The sequence below is a fragment of the Lathyrus oleraceus genome, chromosome 1, assembly GCF_024323335.1.
Source record: "Lathyrus oleraceus cultivar Zhongwan6 chromosome 1, CAAS_Psat_ZW6_1.0, whole genome shotgun sequence".
NCBI classification, from domain to species: domain Eukaryota; kingdom Viridiplantae; phylum Streptophyta; class Magnoliopsida; order Fabales; family Fabaceae; genus Lathyrus; species Lathyrus oleraceus.
In genome coordinates, this window is record NC_066579.1 from 431,675,469 (window position 1) to 431,695,180 (window position 19,712).

Consider the following 19,712-nt stretch of genomic DNA (forward strand, 5'->3'; position numbering starts at 1 on the left):
ATTCATCTTTTCTTTTCTTCTTCAATAATTATTGTGCAGCGGAATCATCTTACAACCAATGTGTGGTTGATTCACTCAAGTGAATAGTGAAGAATAAGAAGAGTAATCAATCAGAAAGATTGATTCTTGTTCATCAAGATTTGCTTTGGAATTCTCCATAGATTTGGTGAAATTCCACGTCATAAATTCGGCGAAATTCCAACATCTAGTATCAGAGCATTGTCTATGTGATTATTGGGAAGCATAGCGCGATGAGTCATTTGAATGAACATTTTTCGGCGAGTCTCCTAATTTTGAAGAATATGAATTACGAAAATTGGTGCAAACAAATAAAAACTGTTTCTGCTATCAAGATTTTTGGGATCTTGTGAAGGAGGTAGTGACGCCGCTTGTAGAAAATGTGACGGATGAAAACAAGGTTGCATACAAAGAATTGAAGAATAAAGATTATAAATCTCTCTTTATGATTCATCAATGCACTGATCCAAATAATTTCGAAAAGATCAGTGATGTAGAATCAGCGAATACTACTATAAATAATACATTTCATAATGACGATTTCACCTCACGTATTGAAAAATCGATGTATAATTCCTGAGTGCACACTGTTTTTTTAAACATACAATATATTTTGTCTGTTATTTTGAAAACTGATAGGTAAACATATTCAATGTACATACTTTGAATCCCATCAGCCTCAGTTTATGTTTTTATCTCATTAAAAGTGGCATAAAAAGAGACATGTTAAACACTTGTGTTGTGAACAACAAACTTTGGATATATGATGATTATTAAAGAAATGTAGTTGTAAATGAATGAATATGTCATGAGTATGAAGATGAATTAAGGAACGAGGTCAGATGGAAAGTGGAAAGAAGGTACGACAAGTTTAGGGATATGACAGTTGCCCAATTTATCTTATTGGATCGAAGGTATGAATAGAAACGACTTTCAGACATTTGAGGTAGAAGATGATTAAATATGAAGACCCGGTAAATTTTCACTCTAAGAGGAGAAGTTAGGTATGAGTGTTTAGGATTTGAATTTTGTATTGCCTCCACTAACAAGCTTTGGCGGCTGAGATACTCATACAGGTTCCACAAAGGCAAGTGAGACTTAGTCGGGGACTAAAGACACTATAGGGATTAGAAGAAAGACTAGTCATTGGCAATGCGGCTGGGGAGAGTAAGTTGTATGACATCAGAATGGTGACTGGGAACAAAAGTGATCAACTTTAGTATGGTGACTAGGGGACGATCCAATTAAACCAGCGTGTGGAAACCCAAATATGACATCAACTCTAAGGTTGGAGACAAAAATATGACCAACATCGTCTGCTAGGGATAGAAATATGATCAACAATAGTACTGTGACTCGGGTAAAAAGAATGGAATTAATATGATCAAAATCAATTTTGTGACTAGAGATAAAAGTATGCACCATCAACTCTGCGGTTGGAGACAACAAAAATGATAAACACCAGTTATGCGACTGGAGAAAGGAAAGATTATCAACAACTCTACGATTGGGGATAACAACGATCAACATCAATTCTACGACTGGAGTAAAATGATTAACCCCGACACTGCGGATGGAAAGAAGAATGATTAACATCAACACTAAGGTTGGGAACAAAATGTGTTAAACTTCAGTACTGCGACTGGAATAACAACTGAACCCCATCAACTTTATGTTTGGACACAAAATATGATCAACATCAGTTTTGTGATTGGGATAACAACCGATCATCATCGACTATGTAGTTGGAGACAACATATGATCAACATCAGTTCTGCGACTGGGATAAAAACTGATCATCATCAACTTTGCGATTGGGGATAAAATATGATTAACACCAGTTATATGACTAGGAAGCAAATGAGCATCATCAGCACGACGACTAGAAAGGAAACTTTACAACCATTAGCATAACGGCTGGAAAGCAAAATGAGTGACTTGGATAAACATCAACACGACGACTGGGAAGAAAAATTAGTTACCTTAGCACTGCGGCTAGAAAGAAAACTTGAATGACCTTAGCACTACGCCTGGAAAGAAATCGAATGGCATCAGCAAGGCAATTGGAAAGAAAACTTGACCATTCCTCATGAGACAGGTAGAGGGGACTTGCAAATAGAGCAAGAGGGAGACATAGAGCGTAAAATATTTGCAGAAAGGAAAGAATGCTTTGAGGAACTTGTTGGGAATGCCAAATTAGGAGTTTTATGGGGATGATGTTCTCTTCGGATAGATAATATTCTCTCAGAAGAGGATTTGTTTGGGTTTTTAAGAAAGGCTTGAATTTGGCTTATGCTAAGTATGCATGTTTGAATTTGTACGGTGTAATGCTCCATCTTGATGGATATGCTACGTGCTTTTAGTGATGCAATGCTATGTAATGATGATAACTATATGCAGAATGCCAACATGGTCAGGCTTTGGGTTATGAATATGGCAGGTAAGACCAGAATGCCCATTTTTGCCTAAGTCGCCCCTTAGGGTTTTTGACTTAGTGAATCTATTTTTTTAGGCGAAGTATTTTTTGAATGCGTTTGCATTAATTAGGGATATAAGGTATCATCATCCATAGTTGTGAGAATCAAATCTCCTTCGGATAAAACCTTCTTCATAACATATGGTCCTTCATAGTTGGATGTCCGCTTGCCCCGTGAATCTGTATGAATTGGCAGAATCTTCTTCAACACCAGGTCTCCTATTTGGAGATTCTGAGGACGAACCTTCTTGTCAAATGCTCTCTTAAGCCAATTTTGGTATAGTTGACCATGGAAAAGGGTTGTCACTCACTTCTCCTCAATAAGGTTGAGTTGATCAAGCCTCGTTTGAACCTATTCAGCTTCTTCAACCTTAACATATTGTAATATCCTTAGGGAGGGAATCTCTACTTCAATGGGAAGCATCGCGTCCATGCCTGTCATACCCTCAAATTTCCCCTAATCCCATGTCACACTCTTGAGCCTTAAAATTTAAGCATAAATCCCATACATGCACTCATACTCAATGATCATAATGATCCACAAGCCCAAGGCATGTGATTCATCTACAAAGCCCTAAGATCCTATGGTCATGTTGAGGTGTTCCCAAGCCACCTTAACCCCAATCTCATCCTCAATCATCCCACAAAGCTTTAAGGATAACTCAAGACATATCACTCACTCCCCCAAGTCCAATTTGGGTGGTGGGTCCCCTTGAAGAAACTTCAAGATTCATCTGGTCTCCCAAGGGCAGAAGCCTAGCTCTTGACCCTCCTTTTGGCTTGTACAAGTCATGATTCATCATGGATCTTGTCCATGCCATTAAGGACCCCTCAAATCCAAATTTAGTTCATGCCTCATGACCTTTAAACATCTTAATTGGATCCTATAACTCAAACCCTAATTCATCTGAGCATGGTTCTTGATGAAACTTATGGCTCAATAAACCATAATTTGGGGGCTTCTAGACCATTGAGCTTGATCATTTTTGGTCACCCAATCACCCTACTATTAATTCAACATCATTTCATGTCCATATCAATCCAAAACAACCATTTAAGCATCCATTCAATCCATGTTGCAAGTAGTTGGTTCACACTCGATTTTTCAATTTGCCATGACTTGATCCACCCACAAATTTGACCTAAAATCATTCCACAAAGGCTCAAACTTCATTTTCATCATGATATGATCATTTGAGGTCAAAACATCCATCATTGTGACTTGAAAAGCAATAAATCACAAAAATCCTAAAACCATGTCATCTTGGTTAGTCACATTTTGAAAAGAATGGCCTATGGGAAGTTCCAAAGACCATTGTTGATTCTAAGTGTTGGCAGCAATTTTGGTAAAACAAAGAGTGTTCACAAGATGTCTTGTGTGATGTCTTAACATAAGATATCCTATGTACCTGCTGGAGTTAAAGAACATATGCAAGCAGGATTGTTTCAGAATGCCACATACAATGACAAGGCTTCTGATATTGGTTGTACCTGCTGGAGCTTATATGGAAGACATGTTCATGCAGGATTGTTTCAGATGACATACACAATGTCATGGTATCTGATATGGCTGTACCTGCTATAAAAGGAAACTAGATTATGCAGGATTTTTCCAGGATGTCAGACCCGATGTCATGACATCCTGTACACAGAACATTCAGTATGAATGTCTGGTGTTTTGTGATTGCACAATTAATGGCAATCATTGGTTGATTGAAGATATGGCTAGCTGGCGCATTCAATCATGGATTACAACCAGATTTACTTATTTTCCAAGGAGGTCTTGAAGACTCAATCAGAATATTTGGTGAATATACAGTTTCTAAATATGGAGATATTTTAGGAACTAAAAGATTGAAGACCTTGATTGTAGCAGAAGTTTTCTGCCAGCTGTGTAACAGCAAAGGAAAGATTTGCTGCGATTTCTGAAGGCCCAAATCCAGTTGGGTGGTTAGGTTATAAATAGCAGATTATAACCTAGGTTTTGTAAGCCTCAAATAATGTAAAAATTAGGGGTATGTGTGAGGTAAACCTACCAACCTGTGGGAAGGTTGCCAAGTGTTTCTCAGTGCTTGAAAGCATGAGATTATTTGTAACTCAAAGCCTGTAGGCAAGAGTTGTTATGTTCTTGAACGAAGCTGTGAAGCATGTTCAAGTTGTCTAAGCATTACATGGTAATTGTAGTGATAGGAATGGAAACTGGAGGTTTCTATCTAGGAGTGCCTAGGTATAGATTGCACTGGGTAGGGATTAAGTGAGGAGTTGTAAACGGGGGAGTTTAACTCTGAATTAATACTGCTAATAGTGGATCTTCTTCCTGGCTTGGTATGCCCCCAGAGTAGGTAATGTTGTACCGAACTGGGTTAACAATTACTGGTGTTTTTACCTTTTGCACACTATATTTTGTATGTTATAACTCAGTCTGGTTTTAGTCTGTTTATGAAGGGAATAACAGACCTAACACATAGCCTGCAGTCTGATTGCAAAACAGAATATTATGACATTCATTATTGACTGCTGTTACTGATAGACTGGTTGGTCTGCTACAGTTCATCCTTCTGTAATGCTGGGACAGGTGATGTTCAAATCAATGTTGAGACATTATGCTGATAACTGGGCAGGATCAGTAAACAAAAGGGTTATGTTTGATCTCTACTGTGTCTTTGTACTAGGTGGACAAAACTGGATAGTCTTCTGTCCATGATGGTAGATTAGCAGATGTCGTGACATCTGGGACTGTGTGCATATGAGTACTGGGTTATACTTTTTTCTAACCGTCTTGTTGTATTAGGAATAATGTTGGATCAGATGTCATGACTTCGTGTAGAACATCTGAACTCTGACAATACCAGAATTTCAATTGGTATCAGAGCAGGCATCCTGTTCTGTTTCTGGATGAGATCCATGGGTGATATCTTCTGGTATATTGCAAGGAGTTATGTCAGTACTGATGAAGGTTCTGTGATTCCCCTTAATGGTCCCTTGAAGTAGGTGGTTGGACTATTCATGACAGGAACTGTGTGTACCTGTCTCTGGAGGTTGGCAATTGGCCTTTGTGTGGAACAGTTGTGCTAGTATTGAACCATATTCAATCTTGGAGGCTGATCTGGAGAAGTGTGTGCTCATAGGTTGAGTTGTATTATGATTTCCGCTGCATAATACTTGGCAAAACTCAAACTCTAATGTAGGTTCCCCTCATGTGGATGAAAGGCTGCTATGTTCAAGATTTCATCAGAATCTACTGAAGATGTCAAAGATACTTGAGTCTCCTCAAGTCCACTCATCATGACGTTCTCACTTCAGGATTGTAAGAATCACCTGATCACTGATTCTTTTACTCTCTTGGGTAGTGTATATGAATACCTTGAAGACTTTCAATGAGGGTTTGTTCCAAGGAGGTGGAACTAATGTTCTATGCGATGTTAGAACATGTTGTTCAACAAGTATGCAGCTACTGGTTGAAGAGCAGATGGTTTTAGGTGTCAAACAAAGGGATACTTGTGTTTGGAACCTACTCCTGACCTGGAAGAGGAGACATCTGTGGGTGCTAAGTTGACAAGGGTAGGGTCAACTGTTTGTGTGCTCAAGAAGGTCACTTTTAGAAGTCTGATCTCTAGAAGTGGAGGTGGTTGAGATGTGACATTGAGAAATCTCCTGATGATTGTCTTATTCCTTTAGATTGATCAGGGTTGGAGAGTTGTTCTCTGAAGCACTATGTTGTGTGGGAAGACAAGTCCCCTGGATGTTAGAAGTCAATAATGGGGTAACCTGATTGCTATTGGGACCATGAATCTTGTTATTCAAACACCACGCTCAGAAGTGACAGTTCTTTCAAGGAGTGAGAATATGAAGATTCAGAGATTGGTTGAGGTAGTATGCTCTGGCAATGCATAGCTACTATTGAAGGGTGTTGTTTTCTTTCACTAGTACTTATGGTCAGCTGGAGTCTGATTGGTGTGATTGGAGTATGTATAGGTATAACTCATAGAGTTAATTGCCACCGATAGGGGTGATGTATGTCATGTTGAGACATTTGTGTACAATGCATGGATATTGGTGTAAAGTTTCCATGATTGTTAATTTGAGGGGGAGTTTTGGTTAACCTCCTCACGTTTGGTCAGCCTAGGGTCTGGTTGGCTGTTGGCCTGTGTCACATGGGTTCTGGTTGTTGTGTGACACATTTGCAAGGCAGGATTCATCCCTCTCATTCCTAAGGGTGAATCTAATCTAGGAAGATTCTCAAAACTGTTGAGGTGCTTGCAAGCAGAAGATGTTGACACAAGAAGAGTATTCTCAAAGTATTCTTATGGTGGAAGTATCTGAAAGGAAAATTGGGAAAGGATTTAAGATCAATGTCTGCTTGTGCCAAGTACAAGTACTTAATTGATTATCCTTGGAGCTCAAGATAACTGATGTTTTTAAAAGATGTTGGAACATCTCATCTTCTAGACCTTGTGCATAATCACAGGAAGGATAGTACATTGGTTTATGATCTATCACTTTGGTGGCAGCAAAAGCATATGATCTCTGAAAAAGTTTCCTGGCAAGAAACATGTTCAGCCTTGGTGTGTACAAGAAGAAGAAAACATCATAGTCCTGATGGTGGTTACTTGGATCAGTTCACTTCTGATCTAGGTAAGGAAGTGCATTAGTTAATGCACACTGTGGAGTCAAGAACAAGTGGCAGCGGTCTTGACATCATGGAAACAGCTTTGCTTTAGGAAGTGGAATCCTTGGTATAGCTGAAGGGGTAGTTTCTAACTGGTCCTTCTGAAGACTCATGCATCAGAGTGTCTGATGTCTTTGGAGAAGAAGCAGGGATTCATCAAGGTGTGAGCTTGGATGACTTAACTGCAAACCCGCAGGATGGAGGATGTTTACTCAAACTTGGTTCCACAATCAAGTCTATGAGAACATTGAACTCTTGTTCTGTGAAGGGAGGAAGTTCTTTCAAGTGGCAGAAGAAGGAGCTGAATTCAACAGCTAGATGTCAAAACACAATGTTATGACATTTGGTTCATCATCAGAATCTTAGTTGGTGAAGTGGCACTTCAACTTGAGATAGAAGGGTCTACAGGGTTGTAGATTGGATACTTCAAAAAGGTCGTTCTCGTTGCAGTTCTGTGGAGTTGCTGGATAGAGAGGATGTTACATGTTCATGTCTTAGAAAATCTAAGTTTTGTTCAACATGTAGCTTGAAGTTCAAGTCTCATTTGGAAGGTCAGAATATCTTAGGGAGAAGTCTGATAAATGTGGAGAGGTCAAAAGAATGACATTTGACTTTTTCATATGAGGATTCATGAAGGAGGTAATCAACCAGTGGCATTTGGTCTATCTCAGAAGTGAGTTCGAAGAATCAAGATAATCTACATATGGCAACTGATTATTCTTGAGGATAGTCCGAGACAAGTTACTTTTTGGCAGAAAAGTAGTAAGTTGAAGACAAAAGGAGGTGTTTTCTAGTCATCTCTTGGAGCTTGTGGAAGGAGTTCTGAGCTATCTATGGAAGACTATCTCTTGTAATGGGATGAGAATGTATATGTCCCAATTTGTGTCTGGTTTCTTGTGGATCAAGCTAATGACTCAGTGATAGCTGAAGATTATCAGATGGTGTTATGTTGTGAAGGATGTTCTAACTCATGTTAGAACATTTTGTGAGGTGGTTTTCTGTTCTGGTTGGAAGAGAGATTGACACAGAGTGTGGATTGAAGGAGAATTGCCATCCAAGGCGCAGCTGAATTTAAAATTTCTCCATTTAGTGATCCTTACGAATGGGCATGATCAGTGATAGAATCGTTACCTCTTGTGACGATTCAACCCTTTGGTGCAGATCTCTGATAATGATCAAAACCTTTGATACAGATCCACGGGGCGATCACGAACGTTGAACGATGACAACGTCTCTACTCAGTCCACACGAACGGATTCCTTCAATCGCAGTGCTAACTGTTATGAATGAAGGCTTTGAGTGAGAGAGAGAGAGATACGAAATTCCAACTCTTCAGTTGTGTTTTCTGTCTCAGTGAGTTACAATGCTTCTACCCAAGGGGTTCTATTTATAGAACCACTTGTGTGGGCTTCAAGCCAAAAAGCCCACTTAAGTGCATTTTGGCCCATATCTCATAATATGCCAAAATTACTTAAGTACTTGGTACCTTACCATATTTCGTATTCTACTTAAGTACACCGTACCTTACGATGTTCCTTAATTATTCTATCTCTCAGCAATCCGTCCTTTGTGTGTGACCCTATAGGTTTTCGCGGCGTTGGCAATTATATTAAATCACGTATTTAACATAATAAACAGTGAGCGGTATCTAGCAACACATCACTGCTACCCAAGTCACGAAAATGTCATGTGATCTGACAAAACCTCCTGTGATAATAATTATGTGTATAATTACCCCTTTGCCCTTATGTCTATATTGAACACAAGGTATAGACCGTGTCACCCTTGTCCAGTTCAATATTGGGCCCATAGACATTTATCCTGTTACGCAGGATTGGCAAATTCCATCTAGGACACTCATGTCCCTCAGCATGCTTCGTGGAGTACCCATCAACTGTCTTTATGGTTATCCAGTTACGGACAATGTTGGATCAACAATAAAGCACTCGACTCTACATCTAGAATCCATAGTGGTTTCAGGTCGAAGAGTGGTATACACTATTATCACCATGAGAATAACTTATGACACTTTGCATAACTTTCTATATAGTATTCTCATAGCGGGTCAATCCGGTATAAATATTACTCCTAATATTCATACCTATGTTTAAGACTTGATAACTCTTTATCCATGATCCATGAGATGTGATCATCAGTCTACAAACATAATAGTCTTAATGCTTTAATGTTATCCCACTTCACATTAAAGCTCGACTATGGATACTTTAAGAATAGTGCCCTTATGTTTAATGTGTTCTCATGATTAAGTCACACTTAATACATTAAACGGACTATCTATTCTAGGGACTTTATTAATCAACCATAATAAAGAAAATGCTTTTTATTATTAATAAATAATTCGATACAAGTACCAAAAGTATTGGCCTCTAGGGCTTACACCAACAATCTCCCACTAGCACTAGAGCCAATCAGGCACACCCCGTATGCCCATTGATCTAGTATGGCCATCATGCTTCTGCTGCGCAAGAGGCTTTGTTAGTGGGTCAGCTATATTGTCAAGTGTAGGTACTTTACATATTTTCGCACAACGCCTAAGTATGTGTTTGGATCGTTGGTGAGATCTAGGCTCCTTAGCTTGTGCGATAACATCATTGTTATCATAATAGAGACCAATGGGATCCACAATGCTAGGGACTATGCCAAGTTTATTGATCCAAACAGCTTCCTTTGCTGCACTTAAGGCAGCAATATACTCGGCCTCAGTTGTAGAATCAGCAACTGCATCTTGGGTTGAACTTTTCAAGCTCACAATGCCACCATTTAAGCAAAACACATAACCAGATTGGAATCATTCATATTAAAGCGTCTCAGCACTTTGTCTATGTATGTACTCTGACTTAGGCCAAGCAGTTTTGTGATCTATCTCTATAGATTCTGATTCCTAATATATAGGCTGCTTCACCTAGGTCCTTCATAGAAAAGCATTTCCCCAACCAAGACTTTACTTGTTGCAGGGTAGGGATATCGATTCCAATGAGTAATATGTCACCTACATATAATACCAGGAATACGATCATGCTCCCACTAACCTTCTTGTAGACACAAGTCTCATCTTCGTTCTTGATGAATCCATACAGTTTTACTGTTTCATCAAAACGAAGATTCCATGAGTAGGTCACAGGCTCATCTTGATCCATGAGTAATACATCACCTTGAGCAGATATCCATATATCTCAGGTAGGTGACGTATCCTGCCTGACCTACGCTGGTCTTGTTCTATTTGAGCAGGTTGCTCTTACACAACTACTTGTGTTTCCTGCTCTAATTCCTCCATAGGTGTATCGATGCTTTGTGATTCTTGAATTTCTTCAAGCTCTACTTTCCTCCCACTGGTTCCTTCGGAATTAAAATCCTTTTCTAGGAAAACTCCAGTTCGAGCGACAAACACTTTGCCCTCCGAAGGATTGTAGAAGTAATATCCTCTTGTTTCTTTAGGATACCCCCACAAATAAGCATTGGTCAGATTTGGGCTTAAGCTTAGTTGAAAATTGTCGTTTCACATAAACTTTGCAACCCCAAATCTTCATGTAAGACATATGTGGTCTCTTACCACTCCATATCTCATATGGTGTCTTTTCAACCTTTTGGATGGAACACGGTTAAGTGTGTAAGCTGATGTCAATGGTGTATGTCCTCAAAAGGAGTTTGGAAGATTGGTGTGACTCATCATGGATCGGACCATGTCCAACAGGGTTCGATTTCTTCTCTCAGATACACCCTTCCATTGGGATGTTCCAGGAGGAGTAAGTTGGGATAGGATCCCACACTCTTTCAGATGGTCATCAAACTCTAGGATTAAATACTCATCACTTCGATCTGATCGAAGAGTTTTAATATTCTTACCTAGTTGGTTTTAACTCGTTAGGTTTCACCCTTTTGTATTAATGTTATTAATAGGCATTTCAAGATCAAGGACATATAGTCCATTGTTCATTTGTGCAGTAGCATAGAATATATCATTCAAATAAATTGAGCAACAATTGTTCTTTATTATAAATGAAAAACCAAACTTGTCCAAACAAGCAATGGAAATAATATTCCTGCTAATTGCAGGTACATAATAGCAGTTCTCTAACTGAATTATTAAACCACTAGGTAAAGTCATAATATTATATATGACAGAGTGTGGATGTGTTCAGCCAAGGGGGTTGAACAGAGGGCGTGCTCTTGAAGACATGAAGATGCGTCTTATGTTTTCCATTCATCAAGTGGTCTGGGTTCTCTTTGAATCAGGAAGAATGTGAAGGTCCAACTTTGGGGTGTTGGATATGTTCATGTGTGATCTCCAAGTTTCAAGAGGAGAGTTGGTTGTTCATGACAGGGGGAGTTCTGTCTTTGCACTGCAAGTAATCATCAAGCTTGTGGTCTATGTGTTCTCAGATAACAAGGTATGGCACTTTGTTAGTTAGTGGGATGATGTGGTGTGTGTCAAGGCTGAGTGAGCAGAAGAATGTCTGACCGGATGTCATGACATTGCCTTGGACAATATTGTTATTTCCTTCTGAAACTTACAGTCATAAGGAAATATGGATGATGGTGTGTACTTCCTGAATATTATGTTTTAACATGCTTAATGTTATAACATCTGATCTAACATTCTCTACTAGGCTAATAAGACATTTATTTTGTCTCATTGGTCACCTTTGGTCAATTTTGACTAAAAAGGGGGAGAAGTGAAGTGCTGTTATGGAAGTTGTATGTGGCTGGACTGGAGGACAGCTATTATTGAAAGAAGTGCACAGGTGCTACAACAGTATGGTTATCTGTTTACAGATGTCAAATAGGATGTCTGATATGGTGCATAGGTGTTGATGTTAAAGCAGATGTCAGTATGACATTCTGGCTGGTACAGGTACTGGAGATCAATAGCTGTTATGAATGCACAGATTTAGGGGGAGAAGAAGTACCTTTGTGCATTGCGCATTTGTGTGTCTTACTAGTTGCATCCATAACTAGTAATTCTGTTGATTGTTGCATAGATTTAGGGGGAGGAGAAGTACCCTTGTGCATGTGAGTATTACTAGTAGCCATAGCTAGTAATTGTTTTGCTTCTGTTGCTGATTAAACTATTGTTATGTGGTTTAATTGTTGATAGTTTGCCTTGTGAACAAAAAGGACAGATATATGTTTTAGCCAAAATTTGCCAAAGGGGGAGTTTGTTGATTCTAAGTGTTGGCAGCAATTTTGGTAAAACAAAGAGTGTTCACAAGATGTCTTGTGTGATGTCTTAACATAAGATATCCTATGTACCTGTTGGAGTTAAAGAACATATGCAAGCATGATTGTTTCAGAATGCCACATACAATGACAAGGCTTCTGATATTGGTTGTACCTGCTGGAGCTTATATGGAAGACATGTTCATGCAGGATTGTTTCAGATGACATACACAATGTCATGGTATCTGATATGGCTGTACCTGCTATAAAAGGAAACTGGATTATGCAGGATTTTTCCAGGATGTCAGACCCGATGTCATGACATCCTGTACACAGAATATTCAGTATGAATGTCTGGTGTTTTTTGATTGCACAATTAATGGCAATCATTGGTTGATTGAAGATATGGCTAGCTGGCGCATTCAATCATGGAATACAACCAGATTTACTTATTTTCCAAGGAGGTCTTGAAGACTCAATCAGAATATTTGGTGAATATACAGTTTCTAAATATGGAGATATTTTAGGAACTAAAAGATTGAAGACCTTGATTGTAGCAGAAGTTTTCTGCCAGCTCTGTAACAGCAAAGGAAAGATTTGCTGCGATTTCTGAAGGCCCAAATCCAGTTGGGTGGTTAGGTTATAAATAGCAGATTGTAACCTAGGTTTTATAAGCCTCAAATAATGTAAAAATTAGGGGTATGTGTGAGGTAAACCTACCAACCTGTGGGAAGGTTACCAAGTGTTTCTCAGTGCTTGAAAGCATGAGATTATTTGTAACTCAAAGCCTGTAGGCAAGAGTTGTTATGTTCTTGAACGAAGCTGTGAAGCATGTTCAAGTTGTCTAAGCATTACATGGTAATTGTAGTGATAGGAATGGAAACTGGAGGTTTCTATCTAGGAGTGCCTAGGTATAGATTGCACTGGGTAGGGATTAAGTGAGGAGTTGTAAACGGGGGAGTTTAACTCTGAATTAATACTGCTAATAGTGGATCTTCTTCCTGGCTTGGTATGCCCCCAGAGTAGGTAATGTTGTACCGAACTGGGTTAACAATTACTGGTGTTTTTATCTTCTGCACACTATATTCTGTATGTTATAACTCAGTCTGGTTTTAGTCTGTTTATGAAGGGAATAACAGACCTAACACATAGCCTGCAGTCTGATTGCAAAACAGAATGTTATGACATTCATTATTGACTGCTGTTACTGATAGACTGGTTGTTCTGCTACAGTTCATCCTTCTGTAATGCTGGGACAGGTGATGTTCAAATCAATGTTGAGACATTATGCTGATAACTGGGCAAGATCAGTAAACAAAAGGGCTATGTTTGATCTCTACTGTGTCTTTGTACTAGGTGGACAAAACTGGATGTTCTTCTGTCCATGATGGTAGATTAGCAGATGTCATGACATCTGGGACTGTGTGCATATGAGTACTGGGTTATATTTTTTTCTAACTGTCTTGCTGTATTAGGAATAATGTTGGATCAGATGTCATGACTTCGTGTAGAACATCTGAACTCTGACAATACCAGAATTTCAACCATAACTTCTTAGTTTTTCAAGATTTTTAAATTCCACTTTGAGACAAATTTCCTAATTAACTTCCTCTCCAACTTTGTTTCAAGGTCCAAGACCTACTTCATTTAGTAAGGGGTTCAATTTTTCTATTGGCCAAGTTGGTCCAACATGCATATCATGCCCTAAAATCATGTCATGACCACTACTTTGACATGTTGCCATTTCCAAACCACACGCTCATTTGACCTGGTTCTTTTTTAATTCAATCAATTTCATGGCAAGGAACAAATGGCCCAAAATTGAAGCAAAGTGCACGAGTCAATTTCATTTGGCCTTGGTCCAAGGTTTCCATCCTGATCAGCACACCAGATACACCACAGTCAGAATTTGCAAATCCATATACCAAGTTCTCTAACTCATTTCTTTTGGTCCCTTTTATCCACAAACATGTCACAAACGGTTTCAAGGTATGAGTCAAGGTCAGAATGCAAGCCAAAACTCCTAACAAAGCAAAACCCGACCCCATGTGCAAAAACAAAATTTTCCCAAAGTAGCAAAAAACATATCCTGCAGCAGACCATTTCAGTGCCTTTGTTGGTTTCAAATCAATGAAAGGGATCAAAACTAACTTGTCCGGGCTGCAAGCAAGGTCAGAATATAGTCGTTGCATTATCTCCCAAGTAAACTCTAACCAACCTTCAAGTCATATGTGCTTTCTAAGAAAGCTACCTCTTTTCTCCCTCCAAACTATTCCATCACATTCCCTATAAATAGGGGAAGGTGTTCCACTTCGGAACCACACTTGAAAAGCTCCTGAACCCCTGTTGCATTTTTGAACCAAAGCCTCCATAACATAAATCGTGTTTCTGAGTTTCAAAGAGTTTCAATCCCAAATAACCACCCAGTAACCTTCACTAACCTTACTCAAGCTTTCTCAATCCCTAACTTATCCTCCCCAAGCCTCATCTGAGCTGAGCTCAGTCGTCGGAATCCTTCCCTGAGTTGTTTCTGACCAAGTAGAAATACTCATTTCCTTCACTCAAACAAGTTACCCTCTTGCTCAAAATCTCCCATTGATCATTAACCATAACCTTGTAGCTTTGATTGTCCCTTATTTAGAATTTAGTTTTTGTTTTAGGTCAACTATGTTCTTCAATTTCGTTATCCAAATCTCCTCACCCAGATCCAATCAATGGCTCTTGAGTGGGGAGAACACTCTGTTTATGATCATACAACATGTCTTGATCCTTAAAACTAATTAAAAATACATGATTTCGAGTTTTTATTCTGAGTGGTCGAAGCTTGAAGACGAAGTTGCCCGCAATTTTTGAATTTGAATATTAGTGTTGGCACTTTATGATTGATTTTCTTTGCGCATGTATCTCATTCACCTTGCATTTTTAATTATTTATTTACTGAGCATGTTTTCATATCACAACTGGGCCATTGGCCTAGTGGGTGAGGGGATAAACTCCCCCATGACCCCAAGGTCAAGGGTTTGAGCCTTGTGAATGCACCCTGACAACATTTTTTCACATTTATGTTATTTTGGTTATTTTATTTTCTCTTTTGATTTATTTTTTAACCCTCTTATTTTTATTATTTTGACAAAATGTTGAACATCAACCCCCTTATTTTTGCCTCTAGAACTTAATGTGAGTTTATTTATTTCATTTGGATTTTTTTATGGACTTTTGAAGTCTTGAAGTTAAGGTCCAATGAAATATATATTTTGTCATGATGTTGGCTTGGTGAGGGTTGATTGAACCTTCTTTGTTTCAAACCTCCTAATGGATGATCAAATTTTCATCCATGGGACTTTAAATCATGGACATGTTATCCCCACACCAACTAACTTGGATAATTTGACTTATAGATAAGGTTTATTTCTACATATGTTAAGTTATGGATTCATCTGATACATTACTTTTTCATTTGATTTATGCTAACCCACTAACCTTTCTATATACTTTGTTATTTATCATTTTGACTTGTTTATACTAACTTTCTAACTTGTTACTATTATAACTAGTTAATATAACTTGTAAACAACTAAAAGCAACCATTCAATTTTGGGTTATATAGTCTTCTTTTTGTCAATCTATTTATAGATGGACTTGAGGTTAAACAACTTTCATTGTTGCAAATCTAGGGTAAGTTGATCCATTGATCATCTTCCTTACTTTGCATCAATGGTAAGTTATCCCTCGATGTGCAATATTTTGAATCTATTGACCTAAAGATAGATGATTCTCAAAAGTTATCCATAACCCTAACTTTGACTCTTTTTTTTTTAATTTTGATTATTATTAACCTTTGTTATTGATATTATCATTGTTATTTACTTATTATGTCATTTACATTTAATTCATCATTATCATCATCGTTGTATAAACTCCATCATACATGTTTATTTAATGTCATTTATCTTTATTGTTGTCATCATTTAAAAACAACCGAAACATGATAAAACTAAAAGACAAAAAACAAGTCATGGCACTTAATCACTTGGACTTATAGGATTCCATCTAGGACCTTTGCTTGGAGGTCTTTCCTTTACTCTTTTGTGATACTTTGTAAACACTTAGGTTTCATTCGTACTTATATTCTGGTTGTAAGAATGGCATCATGGCACGACCTTAGAGGGACATATTTGTAAGAACATTATCCTTTGTTTAGCATAGGTCACACTTTTGCACACACAAGGCTTTCTCTTGGACTACCTTACAATGAGACCATTTTATTTCCTTGTTGGTTACTTTGCATTCATGTTGCATAAGCCATATTTCTCAAACAAATAAACAAACCCTTGATTCAACGCCAAGCAGTTTTTTTTAATCAAATTCAAAAACACTTAAAAACTACAATTAGAATTGTGCACCACGAACCTTAAATGGTGGAGAATGAGTGAGAATGGAGCATTCCTACCCTCACTCTGATTATTTTGGATGCAAGACGTTTGGCTTATTGTCTAGAATATTCACATCCGCCCATAGACTTTAGTGCAATCTAATCATACATTCTTTTTATAAACATTTGTTTAAGGTAAAATCAACACAACCCATTAAACCTAATTTTTGTGTCTTAGGGCACCCATCCTGAAAACCCTTTTCTCAAAGGTAAAATCAACCAATCACACAAACATTTTCTACTCCGAACTACGAAGCTCTGATTCATCATTCCCAAATGAGTGATACGTAGTTACAAGAACCCTAATCCTTGACGAGCACTATAACAATAAAAAAAACCTCTTTCACACACATTCTTTTGAAAAATAAACAATGACAGATAATTCCCCACGTACGTAAAACAACCCAAATCGTTCCCATGGAATACCATGGACGTTAGGGGTGCTAATACCTTCCATTTGTGTAACCGACTCCCGAACCCTAATCTCGGTTGCGAGACTGATTCCCTATCCTTTTTATTATCATTTCCCGTGCACCTATCTTACGAGGGTTTTATCTACTATTTCCCCCCGACTTCTACGACGGAGGCATATAAATAAAATTTGGTGGCGACTCTTATGATCTTTTAGTTCAGTCAGTTTGACAATCATTATCGTGTTTAACTCCGGTGGCGACAGATGGCGACTCTGCTGGGGAACTGGTTTTCTCTAAACGAGTCTAGTCTAGTTTGGGTTGTTTCTCTTTCGCGCACGTGGAGATTTATCTGTCATTTATTTTTTCTGTATATATATATATATATATATATATATATATATATATATATATATATATATATATATATATATATATATATATATATATATATATATATATATATATATATTATTTTTTGTTGCTAACATGTACATATCTTTCTTTGTGTGTCTGTTGACCCGAATCCATGTGTCATACTCCAATTTTGTCCGGGAATTTTTTCCATACATTTGACTTTATTTCTAGTTTGCATCACCTGCATAGTATAACATGCATTTCATCATGAATAATACCTAAAGTATCAGTCGGAATAAATGTTTGAATATACAGATAAATTGGTTAAATCATTCCTTAAGTACGTGCAAAATCAGCGGATAAAAAGTTTCGAAACCAAGCTTGCAGACACCAGTATTATTAATCTACGGTTTGCGTAGGTTAACCTGATGTGCTTGTTATATTTTTCGACGACTTTTTCAGTTGCATTTTGATCCGTCTGAACCTTTTAACCGGTGAAAAATTATTTCAAAATTAAAAGAAACGTTGTATTTTTTCAATAACTATATTTCATGCTGATCATTTTAGTGCGTCCGATTTATTTTTTCGAGCAAATTTTTGCTCTACGTTTATTCGTTTTTAGTCATTTTATTTTTATTCTTTCGTCAAAATAGTCGAATTATGTAAATAGAATTTTCCATGTTTGTATCTAGGAAGATGTGAATTTTATTTGATTAGGTTGATTTTAAATTGTTTTAAATCAATTATATCATCTAGAGAGAGCATTGTAGATATTTTGAATTATTTATGTTTCTTTAATTCAATCTTAACCATTGATTCAAATTAATCAAAGGTCTAAGTTTGCAATCCATATGCATTTTATTGTCCAATCAAAATTTAGAAGTTAATTGAATAATTGAAATAAGAGGAGTATATCTCATTTTCGAGACAGCTGTCATGCAATGGGGAGGGGAGATCTTCCACTCCCAATAGATCTTTTTTTTCTCCACTAAAAAACAAAACATCTCTCTCTCTCAATAGAACGGAGGGATAACTACCAGAGGGAGGAGAATGGGTTGTGACAACTCATTGGTTAAAAAAGGAGGAGAAGGGATCCTCTAAAAAAGATAGACCCGCTCCTTCCCAACGTCTCGGAGGAGCTGGCAAAAAGACGAAAGAGAATTCTCTCCTTTTGTCTGCGAGAAAAACAGAAAAAAGAAAAAAAGAAGAGAACCTCTTCTTCTGAGACCGAAACCTTTCCTCTCCTTAACCACACCCACCGTCTCGCCACGCCTTCTTCGGAAAACCACCATCCCAAACCAATAACCCTTTCCGCCGTGCCTCCTTCACAAACAGTTACTCCAATCTCACCTCCATCACCGTCGACCCACACAAACCACCACCGTGAAACCTGTCGCGAACTCCCTTTGACACCTTTATCCACCCTACGATCCACTCCCTCCGGCCTTCACGATGCGCTTCCAATAAACTTTCCACGTCTGCCCTACCCTCTGTCCAAGCTGATGTCGCCGTTAACCCTCTTCCCATTCTTCGCACCGCTTTCTCACCAGTGAAACACCTCCTTCTTCATCAACATTTCCAACACCTTTACCTCTTTTCTTCGACCGTCATCTCAACGCCTCCACTGCGACTCACACATACAATCTATTGCCTCCATCTCCAATTTCCACTCCTTCCGCGCCGGCAAACGAAACCACCCTTTCAACCGTGTCCAATGCCCTTCATATCTTCCATGCTTCAATAGGACACACAATACTTCAGTCACCATCTTCCGAATCCACACATTCAACCTCCAAACACCACCACCGCGTGAATGATCGGTTGCCTCCATGGATCCGACGACTCACAACATTATTACTAGGTTAATTTTGAATTGTTGTGTGTATTTCCTGCTTGTTAGGTATCGACATTGTCAGGATTTGAGATGGAAGAGTAAAAACATTTGTTTCACCGTGTTCTCGGTTTAATTTCAGTGTAATCAAAATTTCCGGCAACAACATAATCCATCTCAATAAATTAGTCATCAGAATTTACATTCGTGTTGCTTTGGTTTGAGTTCAACAAAATCAACATCTTAAGTCGGTAACGGTAACATTCGATTTTCTTGACTATGTTGATTATTGTTCTGACGTATGACTTCAATTCGATTTAAAATGGACATTTATTATTTTT